This window comes from Canis aureus, chromosome 35 (genome assembly GCF_053574225.1).
Source record: "Canis aureus isolate CA01 chromosome 35, VMU_Caureus_v.1.0, whole genome shotgun sequence".
NCBI lineage: Eukaryota > Metazoa > Chordata > Mammalia > Carnivora > Canidae > Canis > Canis aureus.
In genome coordinates, this window is record NC_135645.1 from 18,112,943 (window position 1) to 18,136,945 (window position 24,003).

At 41.0% G+C, this 24,003-nt stretch overlaps 1 long non-coding RNA gene across 2 annotated transcripts; it reads left to right on the forward strand.

Moving 5' to 3' along the window:
• Positions 1-6,728: 6,728 nt before the first annotated feature.
• Positions 6,729-13,651, forward strand: LOC144305022 (uncharacterized). Of its 2 annotated transcripts, none has more exons than XR_013372049.1 (4): positions 6,729-6,743; positions 8,404-8,884; positions 10,574-10,781; positions 13,194-13,651. It is a non-coding gene; the product is annotated as an uncharacterized LOC144305022 (long non-coding RNA). The 2 variants fall into 2 exon arrangements; XR_013372048.1 differs by lacking the exon at positions 6,729-6,743 and adding an exon at positions 8,056-8,187.
• Positions 13,652-24,003: the final 10,352 nt, after the last annotated feature.

Below are 24,003 nucleotides of genomic sequence, written 5' to 3' on the forward strand. Positions count from 1 at the left end.
GGCGCTCGGCATCCTTGACCAAGAGCTGTCGAGGTGCGTGGCTGCTGCACCGCATGGCTCTGAGACCCCTGGGATCCCGGGAGGGGCTGGCCCTGGGCTCTGGACTTAGGAAGAGGTAACTGGTCCTCTTTGGTCCTTTGCAAATAACAGAAACCCAGCTCAAACCCGCTCAGGTGAGCTCAGCCACTGGGAAGAGGGATGGGTGGCTCATAGGCAGAAGACAGGCTTGCACAACCAGGGCGTTAATGACTCTAAAGGGAAGTCCCAATGCTTCTAGAATTTCTCCTTTGCTCAGCACGCATGTTCACACACGCCTGCTGGCCTCTTCTACGCCACTAGAGACAATGGCTGCCGGTAGTTCTTTGCCTCATTTTTTTCTGTACTGTGTCCCTAAGGAGCCAGCAAACTACTAGCTGTTTTTGCACTCCTTCAACTCCACACATGGCAAGATAAAAACGGCTTTAAATTTTTAAAGGGTTGTAAAACAGCAAACAAACAAAGAATGCTATGAGATGGGACCCAATGTGGACTGCAAAGCCTAAAATATTTACTATGTGGCCCTTTACAGAAAAAAAATGTTCTGATTCCTGCCAAGAAAGAGACAGGATCTCACCCCCTCCACCCCCAATTCCAACAGAAATGTCCCTGGGAGATGTGTGCATCCTTGAGGTGGTCAAGGTAGCAAGGGAGGTTGGGGGGACTGTGACCAGGCTTGAGTCATATGACCCCTGGGCACCTGGGGGCAGGACAGGAGTTCTCCCAAGAAAAAGCAGGCCACAGTTCCCAGAAGAAGAGTGAAAAAAATGGGCAAGCAAAACAACAGATACCCTGTAGGAAACAGATGGCATTCTTTAAAGAGGGCTATTTCCGAAGGCACGGACGGTGGTGAGGGATGGAGAAGGCTGGGACTAGCCACAGGAAACAGGGCCCTGAGGGGGAGGGAAGGAACCAGAAACTAAATCTACGGCAGTGGCCACTGTGACATTGGTCACAGGGCTTAGGGAGCGGGGAGGACACAAACTGCCACCTGACCTGACCTGACAGGGAGGAAGCTCACACTCTCCTGCCCTCCAGCTTCTCACCAGTGCCTCCCATTGGCCAAACCTCAGCCAGGACCAGAGGCCATGTCCAAGAACTCAGGCTCCTGGGCACAGAGCATGGTGCAGAGGAGTGGCTCGGAAGGAACGAATGGAGCAAATCCAGACACAAGGTGTACACAGAGAGCAAGTTCATTTCTGACTTCCTGGGGCTGGCCTCACGAGCTTCCTACTTGTGCGGTCACAGAGACCTGAGCATGCAGGGACCCACACTCCGTCCCACGCTCTGCTGTCCCTGCCTGGAAATTCTTCATAATGTTCGAACAAGGCCCCTGCACTTTCTTTTTGCCCTTGGCTCCATCAATTGCGTGGCCTTGACTCTATTCTCAGGACTGCCTGATCTCCACAAGTCACTTTATCTCTCCTGACTTTCAGTTTCCTGATCTATAAAATGATCTTAACAACATTTTCCTCTCAGGGTTGAAGAGTGAATGAGGTTTTGTATGTAAAGGCCCTGCTTGAGAGAATGAACCATCAACAAAGACAATTTCTCTCCTTCCCCAAAAGTCCTCTTTCTCCTGTTTTCCTCAGAGATGGACTTTGGCAGCTTGGGGCAGGCGAGTGAGGAAAGAGTGTGTTCTAAAATGCAAGAAACATTGATTTTATATCCTGTCACTTTGCTGAATTCCTGTATGCGTTCTAGCAATTTGGGGGTGGAGTCTTTTGTATTTCTGTACACTAACAATGAGAAGAAAGAGAAATTAAGGAGTCAATCCCATTTACAATTGTACCCTAAATCATAAGTACCTAGGAATAAACCTAACCAAAGAGGCAAAGGATCTTACTCAGAAAACTATAGAACACTCATGAAAGAAATTTAAGAAGACACAAAGAAATGGAAAATCATTCCATGCTCATGGATTGGAAGAACAAATATTGCTAAAATATCTATGCTACCTAGAGCAATCTGTACATTCAATATAATCCCTATCAAAATACCATCAACTTATTTCACAGAGTCGGGACAAATAAACCTAATATTTGTATGGAATCAGAAAAGATCCCGAATAGCCAAAGGAATGTTGAAAAAGAAAACCAAACCTGGGGGAATCACAATTCCAGACTTCAAGCTCTATTACAGAGCTGTGGTCATCAAGACAGTGTGTACTGGAGATCCCTGGGTGGCTCAGCAGTTTAGCGCCTGCCTTTGGCCCAAGGCACGATCCTGCAGTCCCGGGATTGAGTCCCGCGTCGGACTCCTGGCATGGAGCCTGCTTCTCCCTCCTCCTGTGTCTCTGCCTCTCTCTCTCTCTCCCTCTCTCTATGTCTATCATAAATAAATAAATAAATCTTAAAAAAAAAAAAAAGACAGTGTGTACTGGCACAAAAACAGATGCGTAGATCAATGGAACAGAGTAGAGAAGCCAGAAGTGGACCCTCAACTCTGGTCAACTCATCTTCGACAAAGCAGGAAAGACTATCCAATGGAAAAAAGACAGTCTCTTCAACAAATGGTGTTAGGAAAATTGGACAGCCAATGCAGAATGAAACTGGACCATTTCCTCACATGCTACACAAAAATAGACTCAAAATGGATGAAAGACCTAAATGTGAGATGGGAATCCATCAAAAACCTAGAGGGGAACACAGGTGGCAATTTCTTCGACCTCAGCCCCAGCAACTTCTTACTAGACACATCCCGAAAGACAAGAAAAACAAATGAACTATTGGGATTTCATCAAGACACAAAGTTTCTGCACAGCAGAGGAAACAGTTGACAAAACCGAAAGACAACTGATAGAATGAGAGAAGATATTTGCAAATGACATATCAGATAAAGGGCTAGTATCCAACATCTATAAAGAACTTATCAACCTCAACACCCAAAGAACAAATAATCCAATCAAGAAATGGGCAGAAGACATGAACAGACATTTCTCCAAAGAAGACATACAAATGGCCAACAGACGCATGAAAAACTGTTCAAAATAACTCGGCATCAGGGAAATGCAAATCAAAACCCCAATGAGATACCACTTTATATCAGTCAGAATAGCTAAAATGATCAAGTCAGGAAATGACGGATGATGGTGAGGATACAGAGAGAGGGGAACCCTCTTGCACTGTTGGTGGGAACGCAAACTGGTGCAGCCACTCTGGAAAACCGTGTGGAAGTTCCTCAAAAAGTTGAAAATAGAGCTATCCTATAACCCTGCAATTGCCCTTCTGGGTATTTACCCGAAAGATACAAATGTAGTGATCTGAAGAGGCACCTGCACCCCAATATTTATAGCAGCAACGTCCACGATAGCCAAACTGTGGAAGAGCCTGGATGTCCATTGACAGATGAATGGATAAAGAAGATGTGGTGCATATTTACAATGAAATATTACTCAGCCATCAAAAAAATGAAATCTTGCCATTTGCAATTACGTGGATGGAACTAGAGGGTACTATTCTAAGCGAAATAAGTCAATCAGAGAAAGACGATTATCATATGATCTCACCTATATGTGGAATTTAAGAAACAAAACAGAGGATCATGGGGGAAGGGAGGAAAATATAAAACAAGACGAAATCAGAGATGGAGACAAACCATAAGAGACTCTAAACTATAGGAAACAAACTGAAAATTGCTGGAGGGAACTAGGGTGAGGAGATGGGGTCACTGGGTGATGGACTTTAAGGAGGGCCTATGATGTAATAAGCACTGGGTGTTATATGCAACTGATGAATCATTGACCTTTACCTCTGAAACCAATAATGCGGTATACGTCAATCAAATTTAAGTAAAAAATAAGAAAAAAAAGAGATGGGAAACATGAAGATTCTAAAAATAAATAAATCAAATTAAATTCAATGCAAGAAACAAGTCTGGATGACCCAGCTAGAAAAAATACTGGCCTTAGGCCAGGAGCTGATTAGAAGGGAAGGAGTGAAAGAGGAAGGGAAAGAGAGCTAATTTGTTGTTTTGGCCACGAGTCATTCAGAGATTGTTAAAAAAAAAAAAAAAAAAAAAAAACAACAACAACAAACCTTAAAAACCCCCTAGTTCCCTTGTTTGATTTATGAGGAAACTGAGGGCTGTAAGTATCAAAAGAGACTTGGCCAAGGTCACAGACCCAGTGCACAGATGAGCTGGACCCCAACTCAGGACATGTAGGGCCTGGTTCAGTGAGCCCTAGATTCACTCCTGTTAAATTAATTAAACAAAAATAAATAAATAAATAAATAAATAAATAAATAAATAATCAAATAATTAAATAATTAAACAAGGAGACTGTTAGACTGTGAGAGTCTAATGCCACGGTGGCCTGCATAAGAAACCAAAATTCCAAGCCTGGAAGTGCCTCTAGATTACAAAATCAAAATGCTAAGGACAACCAATCACCAACAGGCAACTAGGCTTTAGGCTGCAGCCAATCACTAATTTCCCTTTAATTGCTTCTGCACATTGTGTATACAAATCTCTCCCCTGGCTCTCCTTGGCTGAGAGCGCCTGACCCCTTCGGGGTTGACACCTCCCCATTCAAATAAACGTTCAAATAAAATCGTAAAATGTTTAATGTGCCTCAATTTATCTTTAAACACAACTTACTCACACTTGCACCGGACACCGAACATGGTCTAACTTGAACAGAAGGCTTGGGAATTATTTTGTAATCCAAATAGTCCTTTCACTTTGCCTTTTCCCCTTCCTCCCCCCACCCCACCTTTCAAAATCCCTTCCCTCTTTCTTCCTCTGAACTTCCAATTCAGAGAAACTCAGGTTGTTTTTTTTTTTTTTTTTTTCCTTAGGGACATGGAACAGCATCCTGGGTGCCACAGGTCACCAAGTGAAGAGCCTCAGGACTGATGCAGAATGCCCTGAACACACCACAGCGCTTAATGGATTCTGGATGAAAATTCCATTTTCTGCTCATAATGACTGGGTTCTAAAATATTCAATGTTTTGTGAGTCTCATTAAGGTGAAATAATTCTGTTCTATCTTGAGTCATAGATTTTCTACCTGTTTCTATTCCTAAAGGCTTTTTGCATTCTCGGCAGAGTAGTCTCTCTCTCTCTCTCTCTCTCTCTCTTTCTCTCTCTCTCTCTCTCTCTCTTTTTAAATGCAGAATTGTCTTATATCCCACAGAAAGCTTTAATCTGGTGAGGCCAGTCTGTTTCTCCTGGCAACATCGACGATACTAGATGAACAGGGGTCAGCTGGGAAGTTGGAAGAGAAGCCTTGGTAACCTGTCAAACAATGCTGGGAATTCTCTGAAGAATGTTTAGCAAAGATACTACAGTTTGAAGTGAATAGAAAGGGTTTTGTTCGCAGGCTCTGCCTTGCTGGTGGATTCAAAGAGTGTTCAGCCCCAGAAAAGAACATCAATGTCTTACTTGGAAATTAAACACACACACAAAAGGCCTCTTTGCTGCCCGTGTTGAGTTTGGCTTAACTGTAGAAAAGTTCATCACTCCTGAAAATATGGATCTTTGCCTTTGATCCAGAGCAAGTGCTATAGAGGAGCAAAGATACACCTTCTGTCTGTGGGACAATGAATTGTCAAGGATTTCTGCTTTGGAAAGATCGACAAAAAACCCAAATGATTCTGCAGAGAGAGATCTCCAAGTTTGGACTGTGGGTTGCATGTCGGGTCCTACATCTCCTTGGCGTCCTCATCATCCTGGGCCATGTTTGTGACCTCAGGCGAGGCACTTAAGCCCTTTGTACCTTTATTTCTCCATTTGAAAATCAGGGATAATACTTGCCGCCTACTTAACCTCAAAGGGATATGCGAGGATTAGCTGGTTAAAGTTTGCCAAATGCTTGGAAATCAATGGAGGGAAAAATCTATATGTGTATGGAGTGTTATTATCATTCCTCTCTGTCCATCTTTTCTCTCTCTCCCTTTTCCTATCCTAGGAGACTTAGTGAGTATTACTTTAGGTTTTACTTTCAGCTGCTATTGTGCAAAATGCGCATCTCCTATTATTAAATGATTTGCTTGAAATTGGTCCTTTCTATACCATGGAGGGGAGGTTTCCAAACCAAAGCATCTCAGACTGACTGCCAATAAGCACCTGGCAAGGTTTGCTTTGGGCTTACCTCTGGAATCCACAGGAGGAAAAACCAACCATTTTAAGGTAAAATAGTATAATTTGGAAAGATTTACCAATTAGTGACTCAGAGCTCATGAAGAATAAAAATAAAGTTAATTTAGAGCCCTTGGTACAATCCTTAAAGAAATTCACCTTTTAATCAAAGCAATAATAATATTTTATATGTCACAAATATTGCCCCTCTGATTCTTATAGCCACCTGTAAAATGAATGTAACTCAACTTGGTCATCCTGTACTCATTTTACAATTCAAAAATTGAGATGCAAAGACCTTGAGTGATTTTCCCCAAAGTATTTAGCAATGAGAGGCAAAGCTGGGACTAGACTCCAAAGTCCTGTATCTTCTGGTCCTAAGGGCAGTAGATTTTCCCACCAGATCTTGCTGCCATCCTTTGGTTATGGCTCAAAGGATGTTAAAAGTCCAAATATTTTTACTTTGATACTCTTAATATGTGTTTCCCCACCCCCCCCCCACCCCCACACCAGCCAACAACTCCATTCTGACACAGTCTTCCTGGAGATAGCATCGGACCCCACAACTGAAGCTTCCGGTCCTATGAGACAACTCCCCCTCACCTCATATCCAATGGCAAGTCCAGGTAGTCACCGCTTCTGACAACCAGCTATAGCTTGGAGGTTCCGACGACCTCCTCCTTTGGTTTGATTAACATCCTAGAGCACCTCACAGAACTCAGAGAAACACTCTACTTACCATAGTGCTAGTTCATTATAAAAGGATATACTAGCTCAGGGGCAGCCAGGTGGGAGACCGGCATAGGGAAAGGTAGTGGGGAGGGGCGCAGAGCTTCCATGCCCCTTCCAAGCTCGCCACTCTCCCTGGCTCTCCCTGTGTTCACCAGCCAGGAAGCTTTCGGATCCTGACTCCTTGGGTTTTAATGGAGGCTTCAGTACATAGATATGATTTTTTTCAATCTTGGGCTGTTGGTGATTGAACCCAATCTCAGCCCCTCTCCCCTCCCTGGAGCTTTCATCACCTCTAATCACTTGGTTGGTTCCCCTGGCAACCAGCCTTTGGTTACTTAGGGGCTTTCCAAAAGTTACCTCATTAACAAGAGACACCTTTATTGATTTGATCACTTAGGAAATGCCAAGGGTTCTAGGAGTGCTGGGCCAGGAACAAAGGACAATAACCAAACATATATTTCTTAGTGTAAATTACAGTATCACAGATATCCTTTACTTCGCAGGCCACTTGGGCTTGTGCAAAATATCTAATCTGATAAAGAACCTGCAGACAGCCTGGAAGACAACGCCCTTTCCCGGACCAGTTCTGTGTGCTGTGGGATCCCACCATACCCAATGCTCACTGCCTAACTCTACCCATGCTGTTGCTTTGCCATGTCTAGTGTGGGGAAAGCAGCTGGCGGATCAGGAATATTTGGGAGGCCCTAATGCAGAGATGGAAAACAGTTGTCATTGTTAGAACATACAGTGCAACTAAGTAAATCTTAAAGATCTTATTAGCTTTATCCAACAATTCATGAATTAGGCAGCATCCGATATATCAGAAAGAAAGAAGCTTCGTGAAGATATATAAAATGAAAGACTTTTATAGGCAGAAGGGAGTAATATCAAAGAAGTTGTCCTAGGCCAAAAAAAAAAAAAAAAAGATTGTTATTGTGAAGTTACTTTTTTTAGAAAGACAGCAGAGGTCTATCAAACATTTTACTTAACTAGTGCTCATCTGGCAGTTCCTGATTGACTGGTTTAAGATTCCATTTCTGGGAGAACTGAAACTCTAAGTCTTGGTTTGGTCACATGGAGCTTAGCCTAAGCAACTCCATTCTGGGCCTCTTGTCTTGTTTTTAACATCATCTTGTGGGATAATGAATGTTGTCATATGTCAACCGGATCCCTTTCTCAGAACCAAGGTCACAATTCCCCCAGATTCTAGGGAGCTCTTGGCTAAGCTCCTCTCCAAGAATTGGCAGCAGCCCAAGAGAACTGCCCCCACCAAAGTCGCCCTCTCTTCCTGGTGCCAAGATGTTTAAGTTGAGGTGGGGGGAGGCATGGTCTGTGAAGGTAGGACAACACCAGGACAGGACAACATCAAAAGATCATCTGATATTCCAGAACTCCTCTTAAACTTGGTTGGGGCCTTTGCTGTAATTTCCTGACGGTTCTATTTCTTCCTAGGCCCAGCCCTTTTCCTCTCTCACCTCTCATGGTTATTGTTCTGAGAGCACGCTCTCGATAAACCTGCACACAATTCTAAGAATTTCAGAACCTGTTTCCTAGGGAACCTGACCTGCCACAGATGGTACCAGAAGGGGCCCAAGAAAGCAGACTTCAACCAGCTGGCAGTGATGACTTCATAATGGTGGAAGATAAAGCATTAATAGCCCTTATCATGTCCTTGTAGTAATCATTAAAACTTTCACCAGTGATGAATTGGGATAGGATACTGATGGAAGCAAATTGTACCAGCAAGTACAGTATTTCTGGCGTTTGAGAGTTTTGTGGCAGATAGTAATTATAAGAACTTTAGAAATGACCCCTATTGCTATGGGCCATCCATGTATTAGAGGATGTCAATGAAAGGCTGAGGGCAACTAACTACCAATATAAGCAAAGTGTGAAATCCAGAGGGCCTACTTGGCAACATTTAAAGAGAGTCCTATCTTCACCAAGACAGACAGCAGAAAAACTTGAGGATCAGGCCTGGCCTGATTTAAGTAGAAGAGTAGCAGAGTTCCATGGAGGCTGGAATTTCCCCTTGGTAAGTATCCTACACTAAGCTCATGGCCCTGTTTGGGAGGAGGGACACCCTGAGACTCAGAATGAAGAATCTAAACCGAGTCTAAAAATAGTCAGATTCCACTGGACTATCTGGTCCTAGAAAAAAAGGGGGAGATATTCTTTTTTTACCAAAGGCTAATCCTTCTTTCTTACTTGATGATGCAGAAGACTCTACCTTGCCAGGTAACATGCACTACTCATAATCCACCTTGCCTTCTCTTATAATCACCAGAAGAATAGCTTAGAGTCGAGTCACAGTGTAACCCAACTGGGGAAGTGCTGGGATTACAAATCAGAGAAGGAGTTTATATATCTAAGTAGCTGAAGGATCTAGCCAACATTTACTGGCACGGGACAGCAGGATGAATGGACTGGATTCTTGGGGGAGCTGGATAAAAGGGGATGGAATGTACAGTTGGATAAAGAATAGTTTATAGATACTGGAGCACTTGCCCTTGATGCAGGATTTAAGATCCTAGCAAGAACCTCTGGAGACATGCCAAAATTCTTGTAGCCAATGATGGAGGAAGGGATGGAAAGGCTGAGGGAGAACAGCCGTATTGGCACGGCTATATCATGCAATGTCAGAAAACCTGTTAGCTTATCCTGTTCTGTGAACGACTTCAGAGGACATTCCATTTAGCAAAGAAAATGAGATTCTCTGCGGACACCAGCATTGTTATCATCTGTATGGTGGCTGACCTCTATAGACCAGGACTGACTTCGGAGGATGCTATTGCAGAACCGGCTCTTGGATAGCAAAATGTTGATAGACTCCTGGTAACACGTAACTATCAAAAGTAAAGTGAGCTCAATTCTTATAAAGAGTGGCAAGTTTGGAGCAAGGAGGCATGACTCATGTAGTGCTATGGAGATAGTTAATGGAATACAGTATTTCCAGGGTCAAGACACAATGACCAGGCAACAGTTATTTCTCAATCTATACAACAAAAGGAAACAAAGGCTAAGGGCTACTGACAATAAAATGTCAAAAAACGAAGTTTCTGCATCTGATCTAGTTGTCAATCCAGAGCCCATCAACTGAAAGAAAGGCTGGTTCTCATGAAAAATAATAATAATAATATTAATTAATTAAAAAAAAAAGACCCTGCAAGATCATAGCAAGTACTATTGTAATGATTCTCCCCATCTTTCTCCAGAGGGATCTACCGTCATCTGCCTAGGGTACCCTGTATTGGGGAAAGGCAAATGAATACTGAAACATTTCAAGAACTGTGTGTTGACACTGACACCCAGTTCATAGTAGGTCAGCTGAGCATCAGGTCCCTAAACTGTGGGTCATTTCTCTAGTCCCTGAATATACAACTGGAATAAGGGATTGATAGAACATTTATTTTGGTTCCTTAGTCTTTGGTATTTACCACAGCATCCCTATTTAATTCACCAGCCTTGTACCTACAAAAACCTGAAACATCCTGCAGTCGTATGACAGTGGACTCCCACAGATCAAGTAGTAGCCCAACTATCGCTGCTGTACCAAAAGCGGTATCTTTACTGGAGCAGATTAGTGTAGTTTCTAGTACACGGCATTCAGCCGTCGATCCACATACAAGATAAACGACAGTACATTTTTAGGATCTTGCTCCAGAGGTAAATTAACTCCCTCCTTCTCTCATAATATAGTGACCTACCTATTTGGGCATTTCAGGGAACCATTCACGTGTCCTTTTTGTTGGTGACATCATGTTAATCAGGTCTAATAAGCATGAAGTGGCAGGTATTTTGGAGGCCTTGGTAAGATACATGAGCTGCAGAAGGTGGAAAAGAATATTCTAATGAAGACCCAGGGAACGACCACATCAATGAAATATTCATCAGTCTAGTGATTTGGGACAGGCCAAGACATCTTCTTCAAGGTAAAGAACAAAGTATTGTGTATTGGCCTTTCTACACTAAGGAGGAAGCACAAAACCTAGTAGACTTCTTTAGGTTCTGGTTGTAGTACACATTTGGTTAATCATGCTCTCACCAAATATTTATTGCTGTGTTCAAAACTTAGCTAAAAACAGTAATTATTTTATTCACACTTTCTGTGAGGCAGGAATCCAGAAGGTCTCAGCTGGGTGGATCTGGCTTTGGTCTCCCATGTACTTGCAGTCCAACAGTGGTTGGAGTTCGAACAGTGGTGAGGATGGCAGGCGGGGGGGTAACGGAGGGGATGATGAGAGAAAGGAGGGCTGTTGGTGAACTTCTCTCTCTCTCTCTCTCTCTCTCTCTCTTTCTCTTTGTATAACCTCAGCATATCTCCAGTCTGTCCATGAGGGCTAGGTTGGGCTTCCTCACAGCATAGCGATTGGTTACAAAAACATTCTCAGAAGGCCAAGTAGGGGGGCGCCTGAGTGGCTCAGTCCATTAAGTGTCCTGACTCTTGATTTCAGCTCAGGTCATGATCTCAGAGTATTGAGATCAAGCCCTGCATCTGACTCCACGCTCAGCAGGGGGTCTGCTTGAGATTCTCTCTCTCACTCTGCCCCTCCTTCTGCTCATACTCTCTCTCTCGTAAATAAATAAAATCTTTTTTTTTATAGAAGGCCAAGTAGAAGTTGCATAATCTTTACTAAGATAGTCTAAAAAATTATGCATTACTTCTGCTGCTCTCCATTGATTGGAGCTGTCACAAACTCCCACCCAGATTAAAGGGCAGGGGATGTAGGCACCACCTCTCATTGGAGGAGTATCAAAGGATTTGGGGATCATGTTTTTAAAATGTCACAGTGTGATAAATTGAAATTAGCATCAATTTTAGAAAAGCCTGGACATGTACATTGTCTGCCCTACTACGTACATGTGTAATAATACCACTCATCCTTTCAGGAAAGGATTTTTTTTTTTAAGATTTTATTTACTTATTTGACACACAGAGACAGAGAGAGCGCACAAATAGGCAGAGTGGCAGACAGAGCAGCAGGCAGAGGGAGAGGGAGAAGCAGGCTCTCTGCCGAGCAGACAGCCCAACACGGGGCTCAAACCCAGGACCCTGGGATCATGACCAGAGCCAAAGGAAGACACTTAACCAACTGAGCCATCCAGGTGCCCCAGGATCTTTTATAAAAAGATTTTATTTATTTATTCATAAGAGATACACGGAGAGAGGCAGAGACACAGGCAGAGGGAGAAGCAGGCCTCCTCCGGAGAGCCTGATGCAGAACTCGATCCCAGGACCCCAGGATCACAACCTGAGCCGAAGGCAGACGCTCAACCACCGAGCCACACAGGTGCCCCAGGATTTTTTTTTAATTGAAGTATAGTTGACACACAATGTGGCATTGGTTTCAGCTTATAGTATAGTGCTTCAGTAACTCTAAAAACTAGCCCAGTAATTACGCCCAGTAACTCTAAACATTACCCCCCGTGCTCCCAAGTGTAGCTACCATCTGTCCCCTTACAATGCTGTTATGGTGCTATTGCCTATATTCCCTATGCTGGACCTGGAAAGGATGTTTGTTTTCTCTTTTCACTTTAGTTTCCTCAAGAGCAACATGGGGGATAGCAATTCTTTTTCAGTCAAACTCCACTGGATGAAAGGATTAGAGACTCCCTCGTGTTACCAAGGGTTCCCAGGGAAAAGCCAAACCCAGGGTAGGAACGCCAGCTGCCCCAGAACTGGCAGTGGAGTCCCACTGGTCATGGAGTCCCACTCCAGTTCTCTGTATTTATCTGACTTGGCTACTCTTTTCCTTTCTGTTTTTCCCTTCTACTCCTTGCTCACTTTCTGCTGTCTCTGTCGTTTCCTTATCACTTCTTCTTTTTTTTTTTTACATTTTTAAATTTTATTTTATTTTTTCATTTTTTTATTTAAATTCACTTTGCCAACATATAGTATAACACCCAAGGCTCATCCTATCCAATAGTTCCTAGTTTTTGCTCTCTTAGAACTTGAGCTAGCATCACAACCTTCTCTCTATACCAAGACATTTCCATTTAGCTCTCGCCACTGTCTTACTCTTCAGGAATTTCCTGGTTCACATGCCTCGGAATGTGACAATTTTCTGGTCTCATAGTAGATTATCTGTTTGGGTCACCTTTCTTGTTCACTTAGCAACCACTCTTGTATAAAAAGCAGTTCAGTCCTTAACGATTTTAGCCGGGAGGAAAAAGCAGTCAGTCATCAGTGATGGCTACATATTCATCAGCATAGTCCAGTGTAGATCCTGACTTCCAAGGATTGAGGTGTGGATCAATCAGAATAAAAAAAGTAAAAGGTAGTGTAAAATATAAAATTATTTAAAGAAGATACGATATTATGTCTTATTGTCTTTATTTCACAGGATTTTATTTTTTAAGTAATCTCTACACCCAGCATGGGGCTTGAACTCACAACCACCCCAAGATCAAGAGTCACACACTCCACCGATTGAACCAGCCAGGCACCCCTATTATGTTTGAAACATACATTCAAATGTGTCCCCGGATTCATTAAGAATCAATACATCAAGTTAACACCCTTGCTAATTAATCCAGCAGACTGTATTTATAGATTAATGTTTTGTTTCCATAAATGATTCTTGCAAGTGTTCTTCCCCGACATTCAGCTACATGCTAGCTGTGTCAGGATCTCTGAGCTGAAACGGAGTTCGTTCAAGTTTCGAGAAATTAGGTATGCAAATGAGTGCCATGCTAATATATAGGTTTTAGCATTGTATTTTCTTGGATTCTCTTTTAAAAGGGGGAAACAGAGATTATTCTGCGCTCGGTAATAAAGCATTGAAAATGCATCTGTTTCTAACTGCCTGTGGTGTCTGCTCAAATCTGTATTGGGAAATTACACTGTAAATGCTTTGTAGGCTTTTTTCCCCACTCATTTTCAGACTCACACAGTCTCTCACTTCTTAATCAATTCCTATTTTCTCAACACAGACTGCATTGCCACCAAGCTATCAAATAATAATTTTTTTTTAGAACTCAGAATGAAAAGAAAAAAACTTAAGCAAACAAACAAACAAGTGTGAAGCCCTGGAACCTTTGGTACCTGAACCATCACACCAAGGCATTCATCCCTCTGCAAGTGCCGGGTGAAATTCAGATAGGCACCTGATCCACTGATGGCAATTCTTTAATTCAAGATTTAAAAAAAAAATCTAAAATGAATTTCCTTTCCCTTGTCTTCAGGAAAGCCTGCAAATACCAAATCCAATTATGAGAGAGATTTAATTTCCCTTTTGGTATATGACACAGCACAACAATTATCTGTGGATGTTTAAAGAAAATTCATAAAGTAGAATTCTCCTGGTTCACACCAGATAAAGTCCCCGTGAAATGATGCCTCGGTTGGCGTCATCCGCTGACATTCATGCATGATTCAGCACCTCCAGACAACAATTTGAGGGAATCTGTTTTTCCATTACAAGCCAGGCTCTGTCTTTTTGCTAGAAACTGAAAGGATCAGAACTCCCAGCTTTTAAGGCTGGCTGCCTCCCGTGACACCCAGCACCCAGAAGCAATCCAGAGGCTCTTCTGGGTGTTTCTCTGCATGCTGTTCCGTAGCATCGCAGCGATGAGGCATCCAGGTGATTGACGGATTTCTCACTTGTCCTCTGGCTGCTTTTGCATCTGCTGAGAAAGCCTCTGTGTTTATATGCGTGATTAGGCTGAGAATTCTTGGGTCAACCACCCACAGATGGTATCAAAAATAATCAATCTTATTTGACTGTCTTAACATTTTGGCTATTTTAGTTGTTAAGGCAACCAGATCCAATGAAGTATTCACTCATCAATTTGATGTTCAGCAATCGTCTGTCACGGTTCTGAAGTTGGAGGGTAAAAAAATAATAAAAATCAACTGTCAAAATAGTTAATACAAAACAGTCAATCCAAACATGATTTTCTTCTTGACACCAGAGAGCATTGCTTCTCCCTTCTTTTTTTTTTTTTTTTTTTTTTTTGTTTCCCCACCTCCTCCTCTCCTGAGATCTGTCCCTCCCACAAACAGTTTCTTTCTTCCAGTTATGTTGATGAACAGCAGAGAAGGGAGATATTTTAGGTTCACAAAAGCTTACATTTTCCTAAAAGACTTCCGTTTCCTTTGTTTTGATGTTTGGTGAAATTTTTTTTTCCCCGTTGAACAGTCCTAAAAAGGACAGATACGTTGAAGGTATGGACAATGTTTATCTTAATGGAGAATTTAGGTGGCAATGTCCTTTGCTTTCTCTCTCAAGATGAATTTTCCTTTTCAGGGAGCACAGCTCTGAGGCCAGGGACAGGCAGCTGGCTTGCACAGTCTCTTCCTGTCCCTGAGCCTGCTCCAACCTTCTTGGAACAGAACAGCTCCGAGTCTGGCCCTGGTGTGGGATGTGGCTGGCTTTCCAGATTGGGAAATGTGTTAGTAATTACTTTTTACTGCTGTCTTTATTTGAATTTCCAGACTTCTCCCCCACTCCCCCACTCCAGCCTGTTTTTCTCCACCCAGCTTTCTACCTCATTCTGACTGCTAATTTAACCCTGGCTGCCTTCCTCCAGAAACATTTGACCTTGTGCAAGAACTTGGCACAAATTTCTCTCCTCCTACTCCCCCAGAAGGGAAGCGCTGGCTAGGATAATTAGCATCAGCAGGCAACCCTGCCCGCCCGGCCGCCTGTGTCCTCTGGGTTCTGCTTGGTTCAACAGCACCCCCCCTTTTTCTGGGCAAAAGGGCAGTGGCCACTGGTCGCCAGTTGCCAGGAGACCTTGATCAACGTTTTGCTTCAAGATGATGTTACCAGGGATGTGGACTTAGCCAATTAGCTCCTTTAATGAAATAACCTATAGAGAAAAATGTAGAACTGTGGACACCTCTTTAATTCACACATCCCTTCTTTGGGTTTGAAAAAAATTCTATTGGTTTTTCTTATCAAGCAAGGTTATTCTGTTTCAACTGATAATCTAGAAAGGTTTATACAGAAACTAAGATTGCTTAACCTGCTTAACTTTACAATCGCTTAAGAAATGCCCATTTCTTCCTCGTGTTGGTAAGCTGATTACATGCCTCCATATTAATTAAGTCCCTAAGGACAAATACTGGGCATAGTTTCCTCACTGAAGTACCAGTATAAATGTACTTGAAAATAATGCTACTTCAGTCCTTGAAAAATTGAAAGGTCCACGATTCTACATTCACTAGTTTGGTCCCACCTTCCCTTATTACACTGACTGAGCAGGGTTTTGTGGTATATGTGTGTGAGCATATACTAATGGAGTTTATACAATAGAACTATCTTTGGAAAAGATCTGACTTACAGAGATTCAGCATAGAGAGAAATCAGTTGGGTGGAGATGGGGATAGAAATCATAGAATAGGGACATTGATGATACTCACAGGAGAACGTTCTGTGCAACACAGCCTATGAAGTGCAAGAGACAGTACAAAACGTATATTTTGCACAAATGTACAAAGCGCATAGGATAAAATTGTGGCTAACTCATGCTATCCCTCTACCTACTGGACAGGGAAATAGCAATGAGATGTGTGGGTTCAAAGGATGAGACCTCTACATTTTAGGAGATTCACATCCAGAGATAGGATTTCTCCTTTTTGTTACCACCTCTCAGATTAATGAGAACTGGCACTGTTTGCTAACAATAAGATTCTCCTTCCCCCCCACTTAGGGGGACTAATTTCTTAATTAAGCTTGGATTCTCAGTAATGAGGTACACCACACATGCCAAAAAGAGAGGATGTGAGAGCAAGAGCATGAGTTCTGGAGCGAAGGCCATGGCTTTAGCTGTGGGCCTGCCAAGGTATTTTTGATAAGCTAAAATCTTGACTCTTGTACAAATTTACAAAATTCATTTAACCTATTAATGAGGGAAGCAGTAGGATTCTAAAACTGGTCCAAGAAATGGAAAGACTAAAACTGTATTTATAGATAGAAAGTTAGATTAAAACGACCTTTGAATTATATTTCATACTGGACAGAAATCATTTGCACTTTCATGACAACAATTCACAAGTTAGGAGGGGCACGTGGCTGGCCCGGTTGGTAGAACGTGCAATCCTTGTTCTCAGGCTTGGGAGTTCAAGCCCCATGTTGGGCATAGAGCTTACTAAGAAAAAAAAAAGTAAGAAAGAAAAAAAAACAAAAAACGCAAGTTAACCTATAACTTCACAGAGTCTGGTACTAATAAATAGCAAATAGCAAGTTAAACAAAAGTACATTCTCCTAGAGAACTAATCTAATAATCTGTGGGCTCCAATTAGATAAAGCTCCAGTGTGATATTAAAAAGAACACACAGGCATCTGTTTGCCTTATTCTCAGCTTTGGGATAATTTTTCCAAACAGGACTTAGAATAAATTTTACCTCATCTCTCTTAATGGCAATGCCTTTTTTTGAAAATCAAGAATAACAACACCTACCTTTCGGGACTGCTGCAAGATTTAAATGAAATATGTATCTAAAGCACACCCCACAATACCTCCATAAATGACAATTCCCTTTTCTCCATCTATTCCTTTTATTCCAAATTAGCTGACATTTTGCCAATCAGATCTCTTTCAATTTGCTTTTCCACATATTACCAAAATAATGATAATTGATGGTTATAATGATGACCCTGAAATTCTTCACAGCCTTCTGTGTCATTATAGTTAAAAGTATGTGTTCAGCATCGTATTAAAGCTAAGTGCAATTTATTATCTTCTACTTTTTAAAAAACTCATTATCCATGGACCTTGACTCAGTTAAAACAAAATATCCCATTAACCAAAACCATATTTTCCAGATTATTAAGCATAAAGGAAAATTCTAACAAGTGTTTTTACCTGGAACACCAATTTGAATCCAAAGTGCCTGTCTTAAGTGGTACATTTGAACAAAACGCCCTCTAAATTTTCTTCCAACTCAAAGATTTTATAATAAGTAGAAAAAGATACCTAAGAAAAAATAATGTGCACAAAGGAGAAAGCCCTGCATTTTAGTTCTCGGGAAAAGTACAATTGTATACTAAAAATAACAACTGTGCAGATAGTATTTGTAATTTCTTTAAAAACATGTCATTATGGACAATTTCAAATATATGGAAAATAAGAAAACACTCAGATACCCACCACCCAGATTTAACACATCTTACAGTTTTGTCATGTTTCCTAGAGACTTTTTGAATAATAATAATAATAAAAAGATTCAGCTAAATTCCTCTCTTCATACTCCAGTTTCTCCCTTTGCCTACCTCCTGCCCCCTAAAGATAATCATATCTTAAAGTTGGTCTATATCCTTATGGCAACATTGTGCACCCATCACAACATATAACATTATTGTGTGAGATTTTTAGGTTTTACTCAAGTGGTATCATATGTGTCATTTTTCACCTTATCTATTTTTCACTCAACATTGGGTTTTTTAATTTTATAGATAGATCGAGATTTACTTTACTTTGTATTCCAAAACGTAATTATCCTACAATTTGTTGAACTATTTCTTTACTGAGTTATTATCTCCATTTTTTTTGTTGGAATGACTCTGCAAAAACTATCTTTGTATATACAAAGAATTTCCTGGATTATAAGGAATGTACACTTTCTACCTTAATAGATATTGTCAAATTACCCTCCAAAGTGATTATATTATTTCTACATCTACTAGCATGAGTATTTTTATATGATTATGGACATTTGAATTTCCTTTTCAAAAAAGTGACTGATGGATCATAAGCTGTGCCCATTTTTTTATTGGATTGTTTAATTTTCATCATTGTTTTGTAAGTGTGTGTGTGTGTGTAAAATCCTTTAATGGTTATATGCATTAAAAATACTTTCTTCTATAATTTGTATTTTTAATTAGTTTATGTGATATATATTCTTTTTTACTTGAATGTCATCAATTTCCCTGTCTTGAGGGACAGTGTGGAGCAGTGGCTCTGGAGCCAGAATGCCTGGGATCACCTCCCACATGTACCACTTACCACCCACGTTGGGGTAGTTAATAGTGTCTCCACATCTCAGTCTTTTATGATCATAATAATAGCTGCCTCATAGGGTTTTCATGAGAATTACATGAGTTAGAATACACAATGGACTTAGAATATTGTGTAGGACATCAAATGGCATAACAAATATTGGCTTATCATTATTATTTTACTGTATGGTTTGTACTTTTGTGTCTCATTTAAGAAAGATACTTAAATCTTTTTTTTATCTGCCCTGATAAAAAAATATTACTTAAATTTTCTATTCAAAGTTTTAAAATGTTGCTTCTACATCGATCCATCTGGAATTGATTTTTAAGTATGTTTTGGGTAGGAGGTTTGTTTTTTCCTCACATGAATAGCCCTGTTTATTAGCAGTATTTATTGATAGCTCATCTCTACATCATAGTGCTACCTCTTTCATGAACATCTCAAATATACACGGCCTGGGGATCCCTGGGTGGCGCAGCGGTTTGGCCCCTGCCTTTGGCCCAGGGCGCGATCCTGGAGACCCGGGATCGAATCCCACGTCGGGCTCCCGGTGCATGGAGCCTGCTTCTCCCTCTGCCTGTGTCTCTGCCTCTCTCTCTCTCTCTCTCTCTCTCTCTCTCTCTGTGTGACTATCATAAATAAATAAAAATTAAAAAAAATATATATACATGGCCTGACTCTGGGTTCTAGATTTGTTCTGATGGCCTATTTGTCAATACTGTGCTGCTTTCATTGTTATAGTTTTATAGAACCCCTGCAGATGTGGTACTATGGGTCTTTCCTCCTTATTCTTTTTCACAATTGCCTTGACCAATCCTGGCCTTTTCTCTTCCACATGAATTTTAGGATCAGGTTGCCAAGTTCTATGAAAAATTCTACTAGTTCACTTTGATTCTGAGGAAATTTCAATCACGAACCTGGGGTTCATCCTAAGAAAGTTAATTGGTTGTAAGTACATTAAGAAGAATGAGCCCTGGACTAAAATTTGAAGATTTGGATTAGAATATCTAATTAAATAAGATTCTTTGGACAAGCCCATTTATAATGTGGGGCTTCAGTTTCCACACCTGTAGAAGATGATGGTCCATGATCATACAATAACAGATCCAGAACAATACCACTCAGGAAGTAATTCCTAGAACAGCTGCATCAGCATCACCTGGGAGCTTTATCAGAATTGCAATTAGAATCAATCTCCAAGGATGGAGCCCAGAAATCTAAGTTTAACAAGTGTTAAATCTCCGGTGATTCTTACATATTGTGTGATGGTTAATTTTGTGCCTCAACTTGGCTAGGCCATTGTATCCAGATACTTGGTCAAATAATATTTTAGATGTTTCTCTAAAGGAATTTTTTAGATGAGAATTAACATTTTAAAGATTTTATTTATTCATTCATGAAAGACAAAGAGAGGCAGAGACACAGGCAGAGGGAGAAGCTGGCCCCCTCATGGGGATCCTGATGCAGGACTCGATCCCAGGACTCCAGGATCACTCCCTGAGCTGAAGGCAGATGCTCAACCACTGAGCCACCCAGGCGTCTCGAGATTAACATTTAAAGAAATAAACTTTGAGTAAAGCAGATTACCCTCCAAAATGTGGCGGGCCTTATCTAATCAGTTGAAGGCTGAAGAAAAGGCTGACCTCCCCCTTGGAAGGGGGAATTCTACTAGAAAACCATCTTTGGACTCAAACTATAACTCTTCCATGGGTCTCCAATGTGCCAATCTACCCTGCAGATTTTAGATTTACCAATAATCACATGAGCCAATTCCTTAAATGTCTCTCAGATAGATAAAGATATAGGTATATCTCTCTCTGTTATATGTTATTTATATTTCTCTTATTGGTTCTGTTTCTCTGGAAAACCCAGACTAACCTACATGGTAAAAAGTCTGAGAAGCTCACTCTCCAAACTACCTAACCTAACTCCATCCTTTTACGTATGACTTGTCATACGTAAATAGATTCACCTATTTGTGAAGAGCTATGTCTATAATGTAGGTCACAGGACATCCAGTTTGATATGTTGTCTACTGTGCTGTGTTTGTTAAGGAAGCACACTTAAAGAAAATAAACTGTTTATACTGAGTGGTGAGTTAAGGAGAGCAGAAATTTTATTTTCAATGTGAATTAATTTGAGTTCCATTTAAAAAAGGAGTTTACCTGGTAATTCATTTATAAATTTCTATCTGTTTGACAGAAAAAGCAGCAGCTGGGAACTGAAATATTAGGGCTAAATGCCATTTAAAGCTGAATCATAAATGAAAATAAAGTATTTCTGAAATACAAATCAAAGACAATAGAAGCTTCTTTCAGCAAAATATTTTATTACCCTATACAATTGAAAACATATGCATGTGTAAATTGGGGCCATAGACCTAAGTGTAGACATAAGCTGTGCACTCTCACCACTTGGGACTAGGAGGCATTTTGTAGGTGAAGTTAGACACTCACTCAGGCCCTGGGGGTGTGAGAGACCCATATCCCAATAAGGGGAGGGGGATGAGTAAACACAGCTCTAGACTTCACCCACTTCCTAGTAACATACCCTGATGTGGGGGAGAAAGGCACAAAAGGATCTGGGGTTAGATCATAGGAAAAATTTCCATAGTGTAAGCACTTTGAGATAATGGAATGTACTCTGCATGACCCGAATCTCAATTCCTACCCAACAAGCCAGTGACCTTGGGATCCCTACCAGGTCAAATGCTTTATGTTTCTAAATGTATGAACCTATTGCTCTCAGAGAGACTTTGCTGACTTGCACTCAATAATGGATCAGGCCTTAGTGAATAATCAGTGGATTTAGAAAAAGGGAAATAAAAAAGAGCATCTTTCCAATCAGCAGATCTGTTTTCTCTCTGTGTGAAGCACAAAATACACAAAACCATGACTACTTCTAACAACCGGGAGAGTTTACAGAAAGTGAAAACTAATCCTCTCATGTGGAATATAAGCTTGGACACATAGACATTTATAACCCTTTATCTCCATGAGAAGTCTTTGGTGCTTTCAAATGGCTCTGGGTTGTCTGAGGCTGACCTGGGGCCTTGTTAGAAATTGAGCATCTCCTCCGGCACCACTCTTGCTCAGGTGGGGAGCCTGCGCTGAGGCAGTTGAGGGGGGAGGTAGACACCAGAAACGTTGCATGAATATTTATAAGAGAAAATGCATTAATAGAGCTTAAAGAACCTCTATCCCCAGCCCTCCAAGAGACAAAAGAAATGTCCAAGGGAGATAGCAGACTAGAATTTTTTAAGCCACTGATATTTTAAAATCTATTATTTTTAAATGGCACCTCTCCTCTCCGCATCTGAACGGGGAATTTCAAATACACACTGCCCATTCCCTGCCTTTATCAGTTGTCCTCTTAGGGATCCTGTTGGGAAACTTTCTTTTGAGTTTATCAGACCTGATTCTCTAAAGAGAAGCCAGCAAAGCCGGTATGTTTCAGAAATGCATATGCTGTCATTAAAATAGCCGTCCGTACTCCCAGAGTACCTCCCATAAAAGCATTTTAATTCTCTATCCAAAATGTAGTTCAGCCTTTATTCCTCAGAGCCAATTTGTTTATGTTTCCAAGTTCAATCACAATCTATTTGTAAAACCTATTTAGAATCAGAGTCACATAGCCAGAAATGATCATGCTCTAATTTCCTTATTAGAGAGATTCTTGTTGCAGCTGGCAGCTTGATTTGACTGCTCCCAGGGTCTGGAGCGACATGTTCTTAACCTCGTTTCCCGACTTTGTTCTTCATTCCTTTTGTCGCCCCCCTCCCCCCACCCCAAATACAAATATCAAGCCAGAGAGGAACAATTCATGACTCCGTTGCTTAGGTGGAGGTGAAATGAGTGACTGCCACCTTTTTACCTGTCAAGACATGAGCAAGATTGGGCTACTCATAATATCTGCAGGAGAGAAAGGAAGGAAATGTTCACAAAACACACCATGACGAGAAAGATGCTTTAGGATTCGGCTAAAATGTTGATTATTTCAAAGGACCTGCAATGACATTTTCTGGATAACTGAATCAGAATTAAAGCAGAAAGTCTTGGCAGCATTTGAGAAATCCACTTTTCTCACAAAATTTTCTTTATAAGATAGGGGAATCAATCTTCTTGACATAGCAAGATACATCTTTTCAAGGTAATTTAACAGTTCTCTAACAACGCAATGTCTTGAAGTGTTTCTGTGTCCATATCAGATGGTGAAATCTTACTCATCCTTTAAAGTCTGGTTCAAATGTTATTTTGTGAAGCTTTCCCCAATGTGTCACTATTTTCTTAATGCAACCCAGTCATTTGTTATGCATAGTATCATAGATTCAGCTAGTCTAAGCAGAGAATGCTCCGGAATCTGCAAAGATGCTCTGAAATGGTGGTTAAAATAATGTCATATCACAAGGTGTGCCCTGTAATAGATTATCAGTTGCCCAGAGACCTTGCCTTCCAAGTCTCTCAAATTAAACTAGACTGAGAAGCAACACAGTCTACTAATAAGTGTCAGATAAATACGTAAAACTTGTCACTCAGCTCATTTTCCAAAAGAGTCGGGGTACAGAGAATCAAGCAAAATAAAATGTTCCAGGTCTTTGAAGTGGACAATTTGACCCCTCCTAGAGGTCATGTAATAGTTTTTATGAATATCCAATATCATGCAAGCTCTTCACTCATGCTTTCAAACCTCTTTGGGATTCCCCCATCATTCACCCATCCTTTCTCTTTTTCCCTCATCTACTCTTGAAATACCACCTTCTCCAAAAATTTCTTAAGACGCACACAGCTCCGTCAATAGATGAATGGATAAAGAAGATGTGGGGTGTGTGTTTGTGTGTGTGTGTGTGTGTGTGTGTATAATTCAGCCAAAAAAAAGAGGATGAGATCTTACCATTGGCAGCAACATGGATGAACCTAAGGGTATCATGCTAAGTGAGATACGTGAGACAGAGAAAGACAAATACCATATGAGTTTACTTATCTGTGGAATATAAAAAAAAAAAAAAAAAAAAAAAAAACAAGCCAAATGAGCAAACAAACAAAAAACAGAATATATCTATAAATAGACAACAAACTGATGGCTGCCAGAGGGGAAGGGTTGGGGGGGATGGGCAAAATGAGTGGAGAGAGTGGGAGATACAGGCTTGCAGTTAGGGAATGAGTAAGTCATGGGAATAAAGGTACAGCACAGGGAATATTGTCAGTGATA